The 16,035-nt window shown below is 37.0% G+C and overlaps 1 pseudogene; it reads right to left on the bottom strand.

The window, feature by feature from the left end:
• Positions 1–2,102: 2,102 nt before the first annotated feature.
• Positions 2,103–4,893, bottom strand: LOC131062457 (zinc transporter 3-like; annotated as a pseudogene).
• Positions 4,894–16,035: the final 11,142 nt, after the last annotated feature.

Raw genomic sequence — 16,035 nt, 5'->3', positions numbered from 1 at the left:
ATTAAGAACAACTTAACTACTAAGGATTGATTACAGAATGATCTTAAATACATTTCTCCAACTCTAGCAAAGGTCTGCATTGACCTCAATCGATCACAAACCCACAATATGATGAAATGTGAAGGTCGGCCTTAAGCACAATATGACGGCCCATTAAAGAAGATAATGGATTGTAGATCACGGCCAAGGTTCTCCTTGGACCCAAAATGTCTTGAATGATGTTAAATTCAGCTCCACACATTTCATAAAAAAATTTGCAAACTCAAGATGTCCCAATTAGTACCTAAATGCTCTAATAGTGAATTTGGTTGTAACTTTCAAGAGTGATAACTCCCTGATGACAAATGCAAATCACAAGATTTATGGATATGGTGTAGATGACTTTGTGCTAAATGTAAATCTAGATCTGCAAGGCATGAAAAGATAATGCGGTGAAATGTAGTGGAAAATGTTGAGATGGCTGGAGATTGGAATGCAAAAAAAGAAATGTTATTGGTTGATGCAAGATTGCTCTACAACCAGGGATGCTCCCTTATCAAATACTCTCCTTGAATGAGAGGATGATGCTACATATGAGTCCACCTCTTAAAAATGAGGCAATAGTCTAAAAAAAATCATAGCAAATCATAATCATTAATTAAACGTTGTTTGAGAAATCTCATGTAACTAGTACAACAATGAACATTTTTTTAATAATTAAATCACATAGTCAAGATGATGTAATCAACTTCAAGAAGTACAAAAAAACATAATCAAGAAAACATCCACAAAGATATCAATACTTATTCTAATAACAAAAGAAAAACTTATATAACATGCATCTAATCAATAAATGTAAATACTTAAAGCTTCTTCATGTTTTTTACAATCAAAATAGATTGTGACACCATCCTATCAACAAAAGTAGAGGTTATGATAAATTAGGTTGAATAGGTGTACTTCTACTAGGATGAGCCCATAGATTAAAAAATCAATATTATAGTTTTGACTCCAAAAGGCTCATATTTGAGCCACAAATACTGTAAAGATTATATAGAGTCCAATACATTCATTAAACTTAAAGACCAAATACTATTTTGAAAACTAAGTGCCTTATAAATATGAAGTATATTCATAAAAAATGTCAGTTATAAATATTTGCTGACTCGAATTTTTCATGTAGATGGGAGATCTGGAGATGAAAGAAATTTTTGGTGGGGAATTTCTTATCTGTATGTCTAACATTTCTTTGTTCAAAAGTTATACGAAGAAATCATAATCTTTAGAGTCCAATACATTCATTAAACTTAAAGACCAAATACTATTTTGAAAACTAAGTGCCTTATAAATATGAAGTATATTCATAAAAAATGTCAGTTATAAATATTTGCTGACTCGAATTTTTCATGTAGATGGGAGATCTGGAGATGAAAGAAATTTTTGGTGGGGAATTTCTTATCTGTATGTCTAACATTTCTTTGTTCAAAAGTTATACGAAGAAATCATTTCCAGTCTTCCATTATCTTGATTTAAGTCAGAAGTTTGACTCTAACACTAAAAACTATTACTGCTTCATCCAACAACATCATTAACTACTAAATTTCTAATCGTAACTAATAACCACTATAAACAAACCTCTTTTCTATCAAATCTAATTAAAATAAGGTAGACCCATATAATGCAAGATTCAAACCGTCAAACTCTAATTGACTAGAACTAGCTAACTAGACCCTTACACCAAATTCTCAAAATTCAATTAGATATCAAATGCAGGGCGAATTTGTCGTAGAAACTGGTCCCAAGTTAAAACTCACTTTTTTGGCAGTCGAAAAATCCAAAGCAAAACGTTTAATCTTTAAGCAGAGCTGGTAATTTAAATTGATTAAAATGTAAGTCATTGCACTTTTATAAAAATTAAGTAGAAACTAATCTGATGCAACAGATGATGACACTTTGCTGGTTTAAACATATCAATTTGGTTAAAAGTGATGGGAGGTGTTATTTCAGGTTTCAAAACGACAGTACGGATTGACTAATATGCGTGTCAGTCGTACATTTTACACCATCGATTTTGCATTTAACAGCTGCAATTGACTAACCTGTCTGTTTTAGAACCAAAATAAACTCAACCAAAATAATGTATTGGCAACATATTACTGTTTATGCTATCATTATTACATAATCTTTTGAATTTAGCTAAATCAAGCCCATCTGGCCAACGAAGACATGGCACCGATTCCTAACAGAAGAGAAGCATATGACCACAGTTGAAGCCCCACTTTGCTCTGCATTCGTGACCCAAGAAAATCTGCTGCAAGAAGATCTACTAATGACATATTATCAGAATTCCTGCAGAAGCTGAGTCGAAGATCCCCTCAACAATTAGAGCTGTTGGACTTTTTTTATTATAACTCGATGAAATTGCGATTCCCACTGCAATCCCCACCGGTGTAGTTATAGAAAAGAAGAACGCCATGAGCGCTGTTGATCTATTCTTGAACCTCGCCTATCCAATATCATCAACATATATATTAAATAAGAATATTAGGCCACAATAAAACGCCCATATTTCCAAGATGTTTGGAAAAGCAAATTAATCACCTGAACAATGCATCCTCCAAGACCCATTCCTTCAAAAAACTGATGAAATGTCAAAGCCGCCATTAGAGGGCGTATGGTGCATGGACTTTCAGATGCCCCTAATGATACCCCAATTATCACAGAGTGGGCAACTATTCCAAGCTCTAACACCTGCCCCACAAATCAATCAAGTTTTGCACTAGATAAAGTTATATGAAAGCATGAATAGTGGTAGCATAAACTTATATGAGAGACTAGATGAAAATCTTAGCGATGAAGTTATTTACTCCTGAAACAATAGCAATACAGGTTTCTGATTTAAAATATGAAAAAACAGAAGATACCCATTAAAAAACCATAAGAGATAAAGTCAAGGATTGGACATTTCATTGCCTTCATGTCAAAAAATAAAATAAAATATGAGAAGATAGGTTTGTTGGTGTTGGAAATAAGTCACGTTCGGATCGACAATGGACTGGTCTAAGAGGGGCCAGTAGCAAGTCAAATTAAGATATTACTATCAGGAGAACCTACAAACAAGCTTGATCATGGAGTTTCCTTCAAGATTAAATCCACTTAATTTCAAAGATTGTAGAAAACTCTGGGGTTAAGCGTGCTTGAGTTGGAATAGTATGAGATGGGCGACCTCTCAAGAAGACCCAATATTCATCTCTATATCCACCTAGATGTAATGAGTGCTAAGTGAACCATTCATTCTCACAAGAGATAAGTTCTTCTGAACCACTATTCATGAAATATAGATCAATGAGATTGAATCGAAAAATACACAATTGAATCTTGATAGCAATATCATAAGATTAAATATAATCTGACAACTAAGTAGCTTATGAGGTGGAGTGTAGCTTAGTTTTGATCTGGTTTGTCTATGTTTACCTGAGAAATAACGCGGTGGCGAAGCAGTGATGAAGCAGAGCCTTCCACAGTGAAATCATATGCATGAGTGCCGCCATGTGTATGAACATGGCTCTGCTGTTCTGACTCCCCACTCTCAACTTCTAACTCCCCAGTATTCCCCACCATTTCTGTTACACAAACCCTAGATCGCATTTTCTTAAGGTGAGCTCGTTGATAATATCCAGTAGCCATTGCATCTGCCATAAGACTACCAACAGCCGCCATCACAGCTGTAAACCCAGCAAACGGGAAATTTTCCCAAGCACCTCCCTTCAAGCAAGGATTACCCAGAGACTCAAATGCGTGAGGAAGGATATGAACAAAACCAGTTGCCACAATAACTCCTGCTGCAAAAGCCTTGATGATAATAAAGATGTCCTTTTCTGGCCTTAAAGCACTGATACTCCTCCCCAAGATAGGCAAGCATACGCCTATTGTGCCCCCTGTCAAAATAGAGGCAATTGCCCCAAGCTTGAGGTGGAGAGCTTCATTGTTGTTTCTGCAACTCTGATCCTGAGAACAATATGCTTCCTCTGCACCCACCAAACTGGTTGTTGAAAACAGAGCCCATGACAAACAAATCATCCAAAATGTTGCCATGCTTGAATAATTAACACGAATCGCCAAAGAGCTGTTCTATTTTTTAGCACAACAGAATCAAAATAAAGATGTCAGAAAGAAAAAAATAGAGTCATTTCAGCGTTGAAAGCTTTCCAATTTCGTCCTGGTGTACTTATCTGTCGCGTCTCTGGCCTATATTAATTTCTTTTGTTTTTTAATGGAGGTTCAGACCTGCAATTGAATGTACGATTCAGATTTATTTTTTAATGGAAGTTCAGATTTGCAAGTAGGTATTACAATTCAAGGCACAATTCAGATTTATTTTGTAAAATTTTACATTGAGCAAAATTTGATCCCTCAATCATTTAAAACACCAAAAAACCTATTAACGACTATATTGATTTTGAAACCCTGATGAACTCATTTAAAACACCAAGAACCCATTGACGACTATGTTGATTTTGGAAGTAGCTTCTGTGAAAGCGAGAAAAGTGACAAATTATCTCTGCTTTTACTATGACATTTTAGCGCTTCATGTCAAGTTGGGCCATACATCCAGTTCAAATATATGATTATTTTTATTATTTGTATGTTGTCGTTCATTAAGGCCTTCTGTGTAGATTTATGTCCAATATGCAATGTTTCTCCTCGGTTTTCTAATTATCGAACAAGAACAAAGATTGATGGGAAAGATGTCACACTATTCGAAAAGAAACAATTATTAAATTAAGTATTTCAATTCTCCAAAAAGTTGCTCAAACATCAGAATACAGAAAAAACGTGTTCAATAATAGAGGGACATTTGAATTGGCTTCGATCGTAGCCATGCGAATTGCACTGTGGAGAAGCCAAGTCATCCAGAACTGCTTTTAAAAATGAGTGGTGAGGAGAGCGGCATGGCTATATATTCCAAATTCATGGATAGGGGTTTGTACTTAGCCAGGTTGTGCTAGAATAAATTAATATTATATTGTTATATCTATCTATTTGTTTATTTGATATTTGTTATATCTATTTATTTGTTTATTTGATATATCTATCTATTTGTTTATATTGATATATTGTCATGGAGGAACCTTTTATTAAATTAATTCAAGAAAAAAGATACATCAATTTTATTGGAGTAAAAGGTTCTATCATATAGAATTTTGAGACATTAAAAAGATTGATCTTTCATCACCTCTAAACGGTACTTAATCTAGGATGGAGAGAGTAGATCCCCATAATTACTTATGAAATAGGTGAATGTTTCCGTGTTCATCATCTTTGACTCTCTATGGATATTTTCTTTTATAACATAGCATTGGCATAAAAAATACCTGCAATGGTGCCAACATATGGCCACTTGTTTATTTTTGGAATAGCCTTGCTAACAATTGCTTTATGTGAAGGATGAACCAAATTGTTAGCCATCACACATCCCCAAGTCTTCCTCCTTATTTACACCACATTTGTTAGAAAGATCGGATTAGGCATCCTTTGTTCCTTCATCACCTGTCTTGAACAACCTCATTATCTATGCTTAGCTTAAGTGGTGTACTTATGCAAAATATTGAGAATGGAATTCTTAAAAATTGAGCTAGCTAAAGAGACATTTCCTAACATGCAGTCTATCCTCACTATTCATTCTCTCAATGGCCAAAATATGATCTTTTCCAACACAATTAACTAATTTATTATCTATTACTACTAGCTTTTTTATTTTTACTCCTACATATTGGACAAAATGTTTTCTACCTTACTTGCCTCCCTATATACATGTATTATTGAGAAGTCCTTGAAGGTTTCCAAAAATGTCAAAATTTCCTTAACCCATGATTAGAGTTTCTGGCTTGAAATCAACCTCATTTTTATTGAATTCACACAAATATGAGAATCTCCTTATATATCTATCTTGGTGATGCCTTTCTTTCTGCACAACCATAGACCACTTCTCAACTCATCGATCTCCACCTCATTGTTTGTAGCAACCCCATTTTTTTCTGGGTAAATCTCCATAAAGATAACCGATTTCATCTTCGATAATACACCCTATCTCAACAACCCCTAGATTGCCCTTTGATGCACTATCAAAGTTCAATTTGAACATTTTTCTATTCAAGATAATCCATTTAGATGAGTTTCTTGTCGAGCCTATATTAGTCACTTGATTCAATTGAGGGGAAAAGTTTACCTCACAACTTAATTTCATAATTGCATCATCCTAATTGATGAATGAATTTTTCCTCACCTCTTTAACTCTGCCATTTAATATGTCTATGATCCATTTCTCTATTCTTTAGATAACTTGATCTACACAACATTCTCTTTTGTTGAAATTCATTGATTATGTTCTTTCCATAGTTGCCATAAGTCCATTAAAGGTGATGTTATATAGATTCAAGATAAGAGGGAATTTTGGTGCTGCTAGGACTAACTTCTCAAAATTCTGAAGATACATTCTTATCATAGACCATGTGCTAGTTAAGTTTTAAATGCAACCAATCCCAACATAGTGAGGAAAAGTTGTAGTTGAGAAGTAAATTATTTTTTATTCATCATTTTCATTACAAAGTGGGCATCTACTTGGGCCTAAGATCTTGATGATGTGGAGATGATATCCTATTAAGCTTTTCTTGTGCATTACCATCCATTTCAAGGCTCCCACCTTTGGGAGAACAAATATTTTCCAACGTAGGTGTTTAGGCTCAGGAAAATCATTTTGTTGTAGGTGTAGGAACCTATAGCTAACCTTTAGTAAGTACTCTATCAATTTGGACCCAAACCATAGAATTTTATTCTATTATGCATTCAAAGGTATTTTTTGGATAGTAATCTTGTTTGATAATGCACTGGACTATAATCTTTACTAATTTGGAATTTCCTTAAATTAACCCACTCATATTTTCTATCAGTTCCATGTTTGTTTGTTGAGTAGACATAATCTACCAATTTAATATTGCAAATATGTTCTTATGTTGTCATTGATGTGAGATTTTGCCAAGATCAAGGGCACAATGAAAAGTATAAAAGAGAGACAAAAGAATGACAAGAACAAACTGTATTCTCATGAATATGCAAATGATCAACTGGATTCCCAATACAATGAATATGAGCTTGCTTATATAGGCAAGGACATATGGATGTACGAGCACACAATCATAACATGTGGCTCAATGAGAAACAAGGGTAGGTAAGAAATACTAGGGACAGGTAGGAGAAATAATATAATATTCCACAAGAGGTGGATAACCCACCGAATGTGGAGTGTAACAACAAAATAAGATCACAAAAGGTGTAATTTCTCCTACAAGCTATATCCCTATGTGCACACTTCCCTAAGTGTCTCAAATCCAAACCACGAAGAGATGCATTATCCTAAGTTAACTTACGTAAAGTGTAATAATATCCATGATGAATATTTATTTACACCAACACCCCCCCTTAAGTGCAACTTAGGGGAGTGAAGACTCAAGTCAACAATGCAAGATGGGTCCTAGTTACTAGGCCATGATAGGTACCCATGTACAATATGCAAATACAAGCAAAACTATAAAATGCAATCTCTCACAAATGGAGAAAAAGAGAGAAAACCCAGTGGGAAAAAAGTCCCCCCCAAAAGAGAGATGAATGTACAAAAGACTCTCAAAGAAGAAGAAAAAAACCTCAAAGAGGAAAAAGTCCCCCCCATAAAAGAGGAAGGAGAAGTTAGCTACCCCCCCCCTAATGAGACATCCTACACCCCCAAGAGAGCTCATAACTGCTGGAACTTACTCTCGGTGAAAGGTTTGGTAAATATGTCTACAACCTACTCCGCTGTAGGACAATACTGCAAATCAATAACCTGCTCCTGAATCAACTCTTGGATATAGTGCATATGAATCTCAATGTGTTTGGTCTGCTTGTGCTGGACTGGGTTCTTTGAGATTGCAATAGCACTTTGATTATCGCAATGTATAACTGTCGGGCGAGGAGTGGTGAACCCAAACTCTGTGAGAATCTCCTGAAGCCAAATGGTCTCAGCCATTGCGTTAACAGCTCCTCGATACTCAGCCTTAGTCGAAGAGAGAGAAATAGCATGTTGCTTCTTGCTCTGCCAACAAATGGGGCCTGAACCAAGGTGAAAAATGTAACCTGAAGTAGACTTACGATCATCAAGATCGCCAAGCCAATCAGAGTCTATGTAACCAACCAAGCGAAGTCCTGTGCCTGCTACATAGTGAATCCCATAGTGATGTGTACCTTGGATGTAATGAAGGATGTGTTTGGCGGCTTTCCAATGAAGCTCATGTGGTTCCTGCATGAAGCGGGAAACCATGCCAACTACAAATGAAATATCAAGGGCCTGTATGAGTCAAGTAGATGAGACTACCCACAAGCTGACGATACAATGTGGCATCAATTGGTGGAGAGGAACACTGAGCCTCAAGCTTGATTCCTAAAAGAAAGGGAGTCGGGGTAGGCTTACAATCAGCCATATGAAAGTGTGCAAGTAGATCAAGAGCATACTTGGGCTGCGATAGCGTAATCTTGGAAGGTGACTGTGAAATATCTATCCCAAGAAAGTAGTGCAAAAGACCCAAGTTAGTCATAGCAAATCTGTCATGCAAAGCAGATTTGACCCTGCTAATGATGGATGTGGTGCTCCTTGTAATGATCAAATCATCAACATAGAGCACAAGTATCAAGTGAGAGTCATCCTATCACAAAATGTACACATTCGGATCAGAATGACACCTGGTGAACCCTGTTGATAGAAGAAAGGAATCCATCTTGGTGTACCAAACCCTGGGGCCCTGCTTAAGGCCATGGAGAGATTTACTTAGTCTGCAAACCAAGGAAGTATCTTGGATAAAACCCTGTGGCTGCTCCATATAAATCTCCTCATCAAGATCACCATGAAGAAAAGCACTCTTCACATCCATCTGATGTACATCCCAACCATGAGCTCCAGCAATAGCAAGTGTCAAGCGAATGGAGTTCATCTTGGCTACGGGTGCAAAGGTCTCAGAATAGTCAACACCTGCAACCTGAGAGAAACCTTTCACAACAAGCTAAGCCTTATACTTATCCACACTACCATCCACTGGAAACTTGGTCTGATAGATCCACTTACATCGAATCATCTTTCTACCCTTAGGGAGATGGACTAAATCCCATGTGTTGTTCCTCATCAAGGAACTATAATCTTCCTCCATAGCTTGGTCCCACTCAGGAACCCCTAATGCTTCCCGAAATGTCTATGGATCAGAAGTTGTAGCAATGAATGCATGTGGAAGATCCTGATGTTGTGATCGAGTTTTCCATGTATCTGAAGGATCCCCAACAAGAGAACCTGCGTACTCAAGTGTCTATCGAGTCCAATGATGTCTAGGTGGAGGTGAAGAATGAGGCTCCACAACTGCAAGTGGACCCTATGGAGGTGTAGCCCTATGAGTCGGAGTTGAAGGAGTCTTATCATTTGAATCACTAACATCACTATCCACAATGGAGGAAGGTGGGGGAGGTAGAGAGGCTAAGCTAGGTGAACTTTTCTCAAAGTGAAAACTCCTCTCAATGAACACCTCATGTGTCTCAAGATCCATCAATCTATATGCCTTAGCACCCTCAAGATATCCAACACAACAAATATGCAAGGTCGACTATGAGGTTCCAATGCCTTGCATTTCTGCAGAGGTATGCGAGCCCATGCTGGACACCCAAAGACTCTGAAATGTCTCACAATCGGTTTCCTTCCATCCCAAGCCTCAAAACAAGTAATACCTTGCAAATCTTTGTGAGGAACCCAATTCTAGATGTGTGTGGTACAACTGATAGCCTCTGCCCAAAAGGCGGGATCAAGAGAGTGAGCATGTATCATACAACTACCAATTTCTTTGAGAGTTCTATTCTTGCATTTTGTAACTTTGTTCTGTTGTGGAGTGTATGCGACAGAATGTTGAAGATCAATCTCCTCAAATGTACAAAAATCCTTGTCTTTTATTCACATATTCCCTTCCATTATCTGTGTGAAGAATCTTCACCACTTTCCCAGATTGCTTCTCCACACGAGTCTTGAAGTCCTGAAATCTATCAAATACTTCACTCTTATGAATAAGAAAGTAGACCCAAGTGAAGCAGGAGTAGTCATCAATGAAGGTGAGGACATAGTGGGCCTTGCTAAATGAAGGTGCTAGAAATAGACCTGCTACATCGTTGTGAACAAGTTGGAGAACTTCCAAAGCTCTCCAAGATTTCCCCTTATCAAATTCTCCTTGGGATGCTTGCCCATGGAACAACCTGAACATACACCCTCTGAAAAACTAATTCGAGGTAGACCCGTGACCATGTCTTTAGTGTTGGGCTGCTGAAGATAGCGGTAGTTGAGGTGACCAAACCCCTCATGCCATAGCTTACTTTCTGAATTTGAATGAGTAAGCAAGTCCCTAGAAGGAGAACTTGGCACAAAGTGGGAGAATGAATAAAGCCTTGAGTTGTCATTGACTTGTCCCACTGCTACCAAGGCATCATCATCAAGTTCCTTTACCACAACTGAGTCAGGTGTAAACTCAACCTTTTTCCCATTCCCATAGTGAGTGATTTGGTAGATAGAGAGAAGGTTGGTAGACAAGTTAGGAACATAAAAAACATTCTCAAATGTTCCATCATCCATGTCAATTGAACCTTTCCCTTCAACCTCTACTTGTGTATCATCACCTATGTAAATGTGAGGTACCTTAGATGGCTTCGATGAAGAAAAATGCTCTTTTGTAGAACCCATGTGATAAGAGGCACCCGATTCAAGTATCCACTGCTATGAAGAACCTATAGTAGCCACAAATGCTTTCCCTTTTCCCTTAGACTGTGAGGAAGAGGAAGAAGTTGAATCCTTCTTTGTGTAGGTAGAGGGCAAGTTGATGTTGTTTTTCTTAAGAAGATTTGTCAACTCATCAACTTGCTTGGTGTGGCATCGATGCTCATCATTACCATACTTCTTGCAATATGCACAAGTTGGTTTATCCTTCTTAGGTGGAGTCCCCTTCTTCGAAGATGATGAAAATTTGCCTTGTGATGGAGAGGATGATTGCCCTTTTTCCTACTGTGGCTTTGACTTAGATTGCTTCTTCTTGTTATTGGAATCTTTGCCTTGACCTCCTTGATTCCCTTGATTAGCCACCAAAGCCTTGGACTTTGAAGACTTGAGAAGCCCCATGTTCAACAACTTAGATTGTTCCAATATCAACATTTTTGTGAAAGCATCAAATGAAGGCATAACATAGGAACTTCCCACTATCAAACGATGAGTTTGGAAGCTAGACACAAATGCTGCATATTCTGATACAAGCTTGTCCAACAAGTTGAATATCAACTGAGCATCTTTTTTGTCAATTCCACAATCCTTAAGCTTTTCTCTTAGCTCATTTTCTTTGGTGACATAATCTTGGATTGTATCAAAACTCTTGGCATCCAATTTGGTGAGCTCATTGTCAATCTTGTAACCTCTGATTTCATCAACTTGACCATACAATTTCAGAAACATATCCCAAGCATCTTTGATTGTAGTACACTTCTCAATGTGAAAGATGAGGTCATTTGATACATATTTGAGAAAAGTTCCAAGAGCCATGCAATTATTAGTGAGCCATTCTAACTAAGCATTAGGATCAGCCTTAGGATCAGGTGGTGTTGTTATTGTTCCATCTATGTAATGCGTCAGACCTTTTTTCCATTAATTTGCTCCATACTTTATTTTCCATGATGTATAATTATGTGGAGTTAAAGGTGGAAATTTATGAGGACTCATTGCAAAAAAATGAAAGAGCACAAGGAAAGAGAGGCACAATCACACAAGATACCCCCCAAATTCACTCAATCAAAGAACCCCCCCAAAAGTGATGATTTGGCACTTTATACTTAGTGCGTGTACAATGGGCCACTTGCAAAAAATGGCAAAGTGGACTTCTGATTTCAATTTTACAATTGCTTAAATAAGGCCAAAAGAGACTCAAACTAATAGTGCAAGAGATCTAAACTAAGATCCAAGCAATTTACAAGTACCAAATATGCCAAATAAGACCAATATCTGAAAGTACAATTTCCACTTCAAATATCTAAAATCTAATCATATATTATGCAAGTAGACAAAAAAACATGCACTTTCAAAAAAAAATGGCACTTGAAAAGGAGGTCGTATGAGCTCAAACGAGGCCTTTGAAGTTGCAGAATTAAGGATTGGACAGGGACATTTGAGAGAATCCAAAAATTATGAAAAACTTGTGCATCAAAATTAGAAAATAACCACACCATTGCAAAGAACACGAAAAATTATCCCAAATAAAAAAAATTGCACCCAAAAAGAAGCAAAATTGAGCAAGTTATGGGCCTCCAAAGTTGACCCAAAAATCCAAACTGCTCAATGGAGAGGGGTCTAAAAATTTCCAAAGAAAATGTTGACTAGGCACTGATTGGGCATTGCTGACTGGGCACTGATTGTGCATTGCTGATTGGGCCAAAGGTACGGATCCCAATAACAATTTTCAAAAAAAAAAAAAAAAGTTTTCAACTAGAAAATTATTTTTCAAAAAATTTAATCCGAAAATTCCATACCGTACCGCCCGAATTGGGCAGAAAATTTCCTCCACACCCAAAAATCAATTTTCGCCAAAATAGGTCGAGTTTATACTCGATTTTTACGGAAATAGCCTCCCGAACGCAATGGTGAGGTCTAAAACACTCTAAGATGCCTCCAAAAAATGCAGTCCCTTAGATCTGAAAAAAGAAGCCTTCCAAGATGTCTCCAAAAACCAATCAATGAAGCCCCAATGGCTTTGATACCATGTGAGATTTTGCCAAGCTCAAGGGCATAATGAAAAGTATAAAAGAGAGACAAAAGAATGACAAGAACAAACTGTATTCTCATCAATATGCAAATGATCAACTGGATTCCCAATACAATGAATATGAGCCTGCTTATATAGGAAAGGCCATATGGATGTACGAGCACACAATGATGGCATGTGGCTCAATGAGAAACAAGGGTAGGTATGAAATACTAGGGGTAGGTAGGAGAAATAATATAATATTCCACAAGAGGTGGATGACCCACCGAATGTGGAGTGTAATAGTAAAATAAGACCACAACAGGTGGAATTTCTCCTATAAGCTATATCCCTATGTGCACACTTCCTTAAGTGTCTCAAATCCAAACTACGAAGAGATGCATTATCCAAAGTTAACTTAAGTAAAGTGTAATAATATCCATGATGAATATTTATTTACACCAACAATTGATGTCAAAATTATTGTCATTAATGTTAACCAAGGTCCAAAAGTAGGTACGAAAGTATGTGATCAATGTTGCTATATCATATATTTAGTCATGTGTTCATATTGGTGTATGGTGGTTGATGGTGATGATAATAGATGATATATCCTATTGCCTTCTCGATATTTTGGAACATTTGAGATGTTTTCAGATGTCCACAGTAGATTTTGGTTAAGTATAACTATTCCAATGAACACTTTGTTAGACTAGGTTCAACTTTTTGGTATGCATTTTGCTACATTGATTCATTTGTGATTGTAGTTATAATATGATTTTGGTAGATGCAAAACAATGTTGTATTCAAAATAATTAATTGTGCCTAAAACTCAATCATAATGGAGAGTCGAGGATTTCATCAATAGTCAAATTTTTTTTAAAGGAATCACAGATGGCAGAAGGGTGGATGGCTACCATGGCGTCCACCTGAAAGGGTTTGGCAGGATCAGAAAGAACACTTGGAGCAAAACAAAGATTATGCGGTGAGGCTAGACAATCAAAGAAGAAATTGTTCTCTGTTGGGAAAATGAGGATATGCGGCGATGTTCACAGGCCGGAAAGAGGGTCTTAGTAATATAGAAAAAAATTTATGGCAGCCAAAGCAAATAAACATGAAAATGGTCGATAACCAAAAAAATATCCAAATTGATGACGAGAAAAGGCTTTCAATCAAGATCGAAAATGATGGCTGGAAGGATTCAGTAAGAACTTTGAAAGATAGAGGCATTTTTATGAAATGGGCCGAGGAATGGCCCGTGGTCCCGAAAGTGAGGAGATGGTGCAAAGAAGTATATGGGAAAAAAATCATTATCAAAACCCTTCCAAATGGATTCTTTCTAATTATTTGTTTGGATAAAAAGAGCAAAGAGGATATTCTTAGAGGAGGACCTTTTTTATAGATGAAATGGGAATATACATCAAAGTTTAGGAACCAAACCTTAACCCTCTAAGAGCTAAGATCGAATAAGTGCCAATCTAAGAGAATATTGGGAAACCAAAACCCTCAAACAAATAGCGAATAAGATTGGGAGAATCTTGAAGGAAGATGAAGCTCTAGAAGTTAAAGATGGCAGTGTTTACATAAGAATTTGTATTTTGTGGCACCCAATTCCTCCGTTACCAAAATAAATTGAATTGGTAATGAATGTTCAGGTATTTGGATTTAGAAGATTGAAGTGGAAACTTTTGTGGAAACCTACAAAAATTTCAAGAGAAATGATCACAAAACATAGGAATGTTTAAAAAGTCGTAAGGGCAAGGAGAAGGAGGGTATGAAATACACAAAAGAAGGCTCATGAAAACTACACTAGAGAATAGAGGATGCCATGACAAAAGAAAAAGAAGTAGAAGAAGTAGAAAAGGATATGGTGGTTGGGGACAAGGGAGCAAAAAACCAAGGTGAGCAGGATCTCTCTAACCTTGAATCTGAGGAAAGGCAACCTTTACCTGCAGACAAGGGCCAGAACCTGGTAAGTTTGGGGATTCCAGAGAATGCAACAACAACATATTTGACATAGGATGGGTTTGATGGAGAAGATACTACAATCATGGTCTTATTGGAATAATCTAGACCTAGCCATTAACAGATCAATATCTGGAAGAATGCCTCTACAAGAGTTTGGAAACAAAATGAGTCAGCCATAGGGAATAGAAGAAAGTTCTCCCAGCAAAACCTACCAAAGAAGAATTTCATCACATCAAAAAAAGAGTAGACCAGAAGAGGATATAGAAAATACAAATATGTGGGAGGGATATCCAAACCAAGTTCAATGAGGCTAAAGAGAAGTAGCCTATCTCCTTTTAAGATAACCCCTGGAAAATTTGTTTTGATGAGATGGTGAGTATGGAGCTTGAGGAGGAATATCCCTTTGATATAGAAGAAGAGGAGGATGTGTGTGATGTTAGGACCATTGAACAAACAATGACTACTTCAAGTAAAATCAATGTGGGAGAAAAAAAGAGTAGAGGGAAGAAATCCAGAAGAACTCTGCTTGAAATGGAAAGTAGTGTGAAAGGGAAAAGAAAGTTGAGATCCAGGAAGGGCATTACCACCCTTCCTAGAGACCAATGAAGATCCTATCTTGGAATGTCAGGGGCTACAATGTCCTTGACAAAGATTGCCTAGTCAAGAGAGGTGTTGATCAAGAAAAAACAGAAATAGTTATGCTACAAGAAACTAAGATTAAACAAGAAGACAATGTTAATTTTCAACAAAAATGGAGAATATGGTAGGGTTCTATGGTGGATGCCCAAGGTGCATTGGGTGGACTATGCATCTTTTGGAAACCACATTCAATCAAGGGTGAAGAGGTAGTTCAAAACATAAATTGACTTTTTGTGTTGATTAAGAATCTACAGGACAATAATGAATTCATCTTGATCAATGTCTATGGGCTGACCTCAAGGAGGGATAAGGTTGAGATATGGGATCAAATTTCAATTTTTTTGTAGAATATAAATAATAAGTGTGTGATTATGGGTAGGGATTTCAATGTAATATGAAGCCTAACTAAGAAAATGGGGGGGTATTGGTGTTGGTATTTTGATGATGTTTAGATGTGATTGTCATTGATACACACACACTTATTTGATGAATGTATTATTCTCAGTCGGTAACTGTTCTAACCGGTATTGTATGTATAGTATTTATTTGATTAAAGACTATCGGTGTTTTAAAGAAGAATCTTATCGGTCAAGTGGTATGAAGATCTCGAGCGGAA

This window comes from Cryptomeria japonica, chromosome 8 (genome assembly GCF_030272615.1).
Source record: "Cryptomeria japonica chromosome 8, Sugi_1.0, whole genome shotgun sequence".
Classification (NCBI taxonomy): domain Eukaryota; kingdom Viridiplantae; phylum Streptophyta; class Pinopsida; order Cupressales; family Cupressaceae; genus Cryptomeria; species Cryptomeria japonica.
Note: the sequence above shows the minus strand (reverse complement) of the source record. Positions and strands in the feature narration are given on the sequence as shown.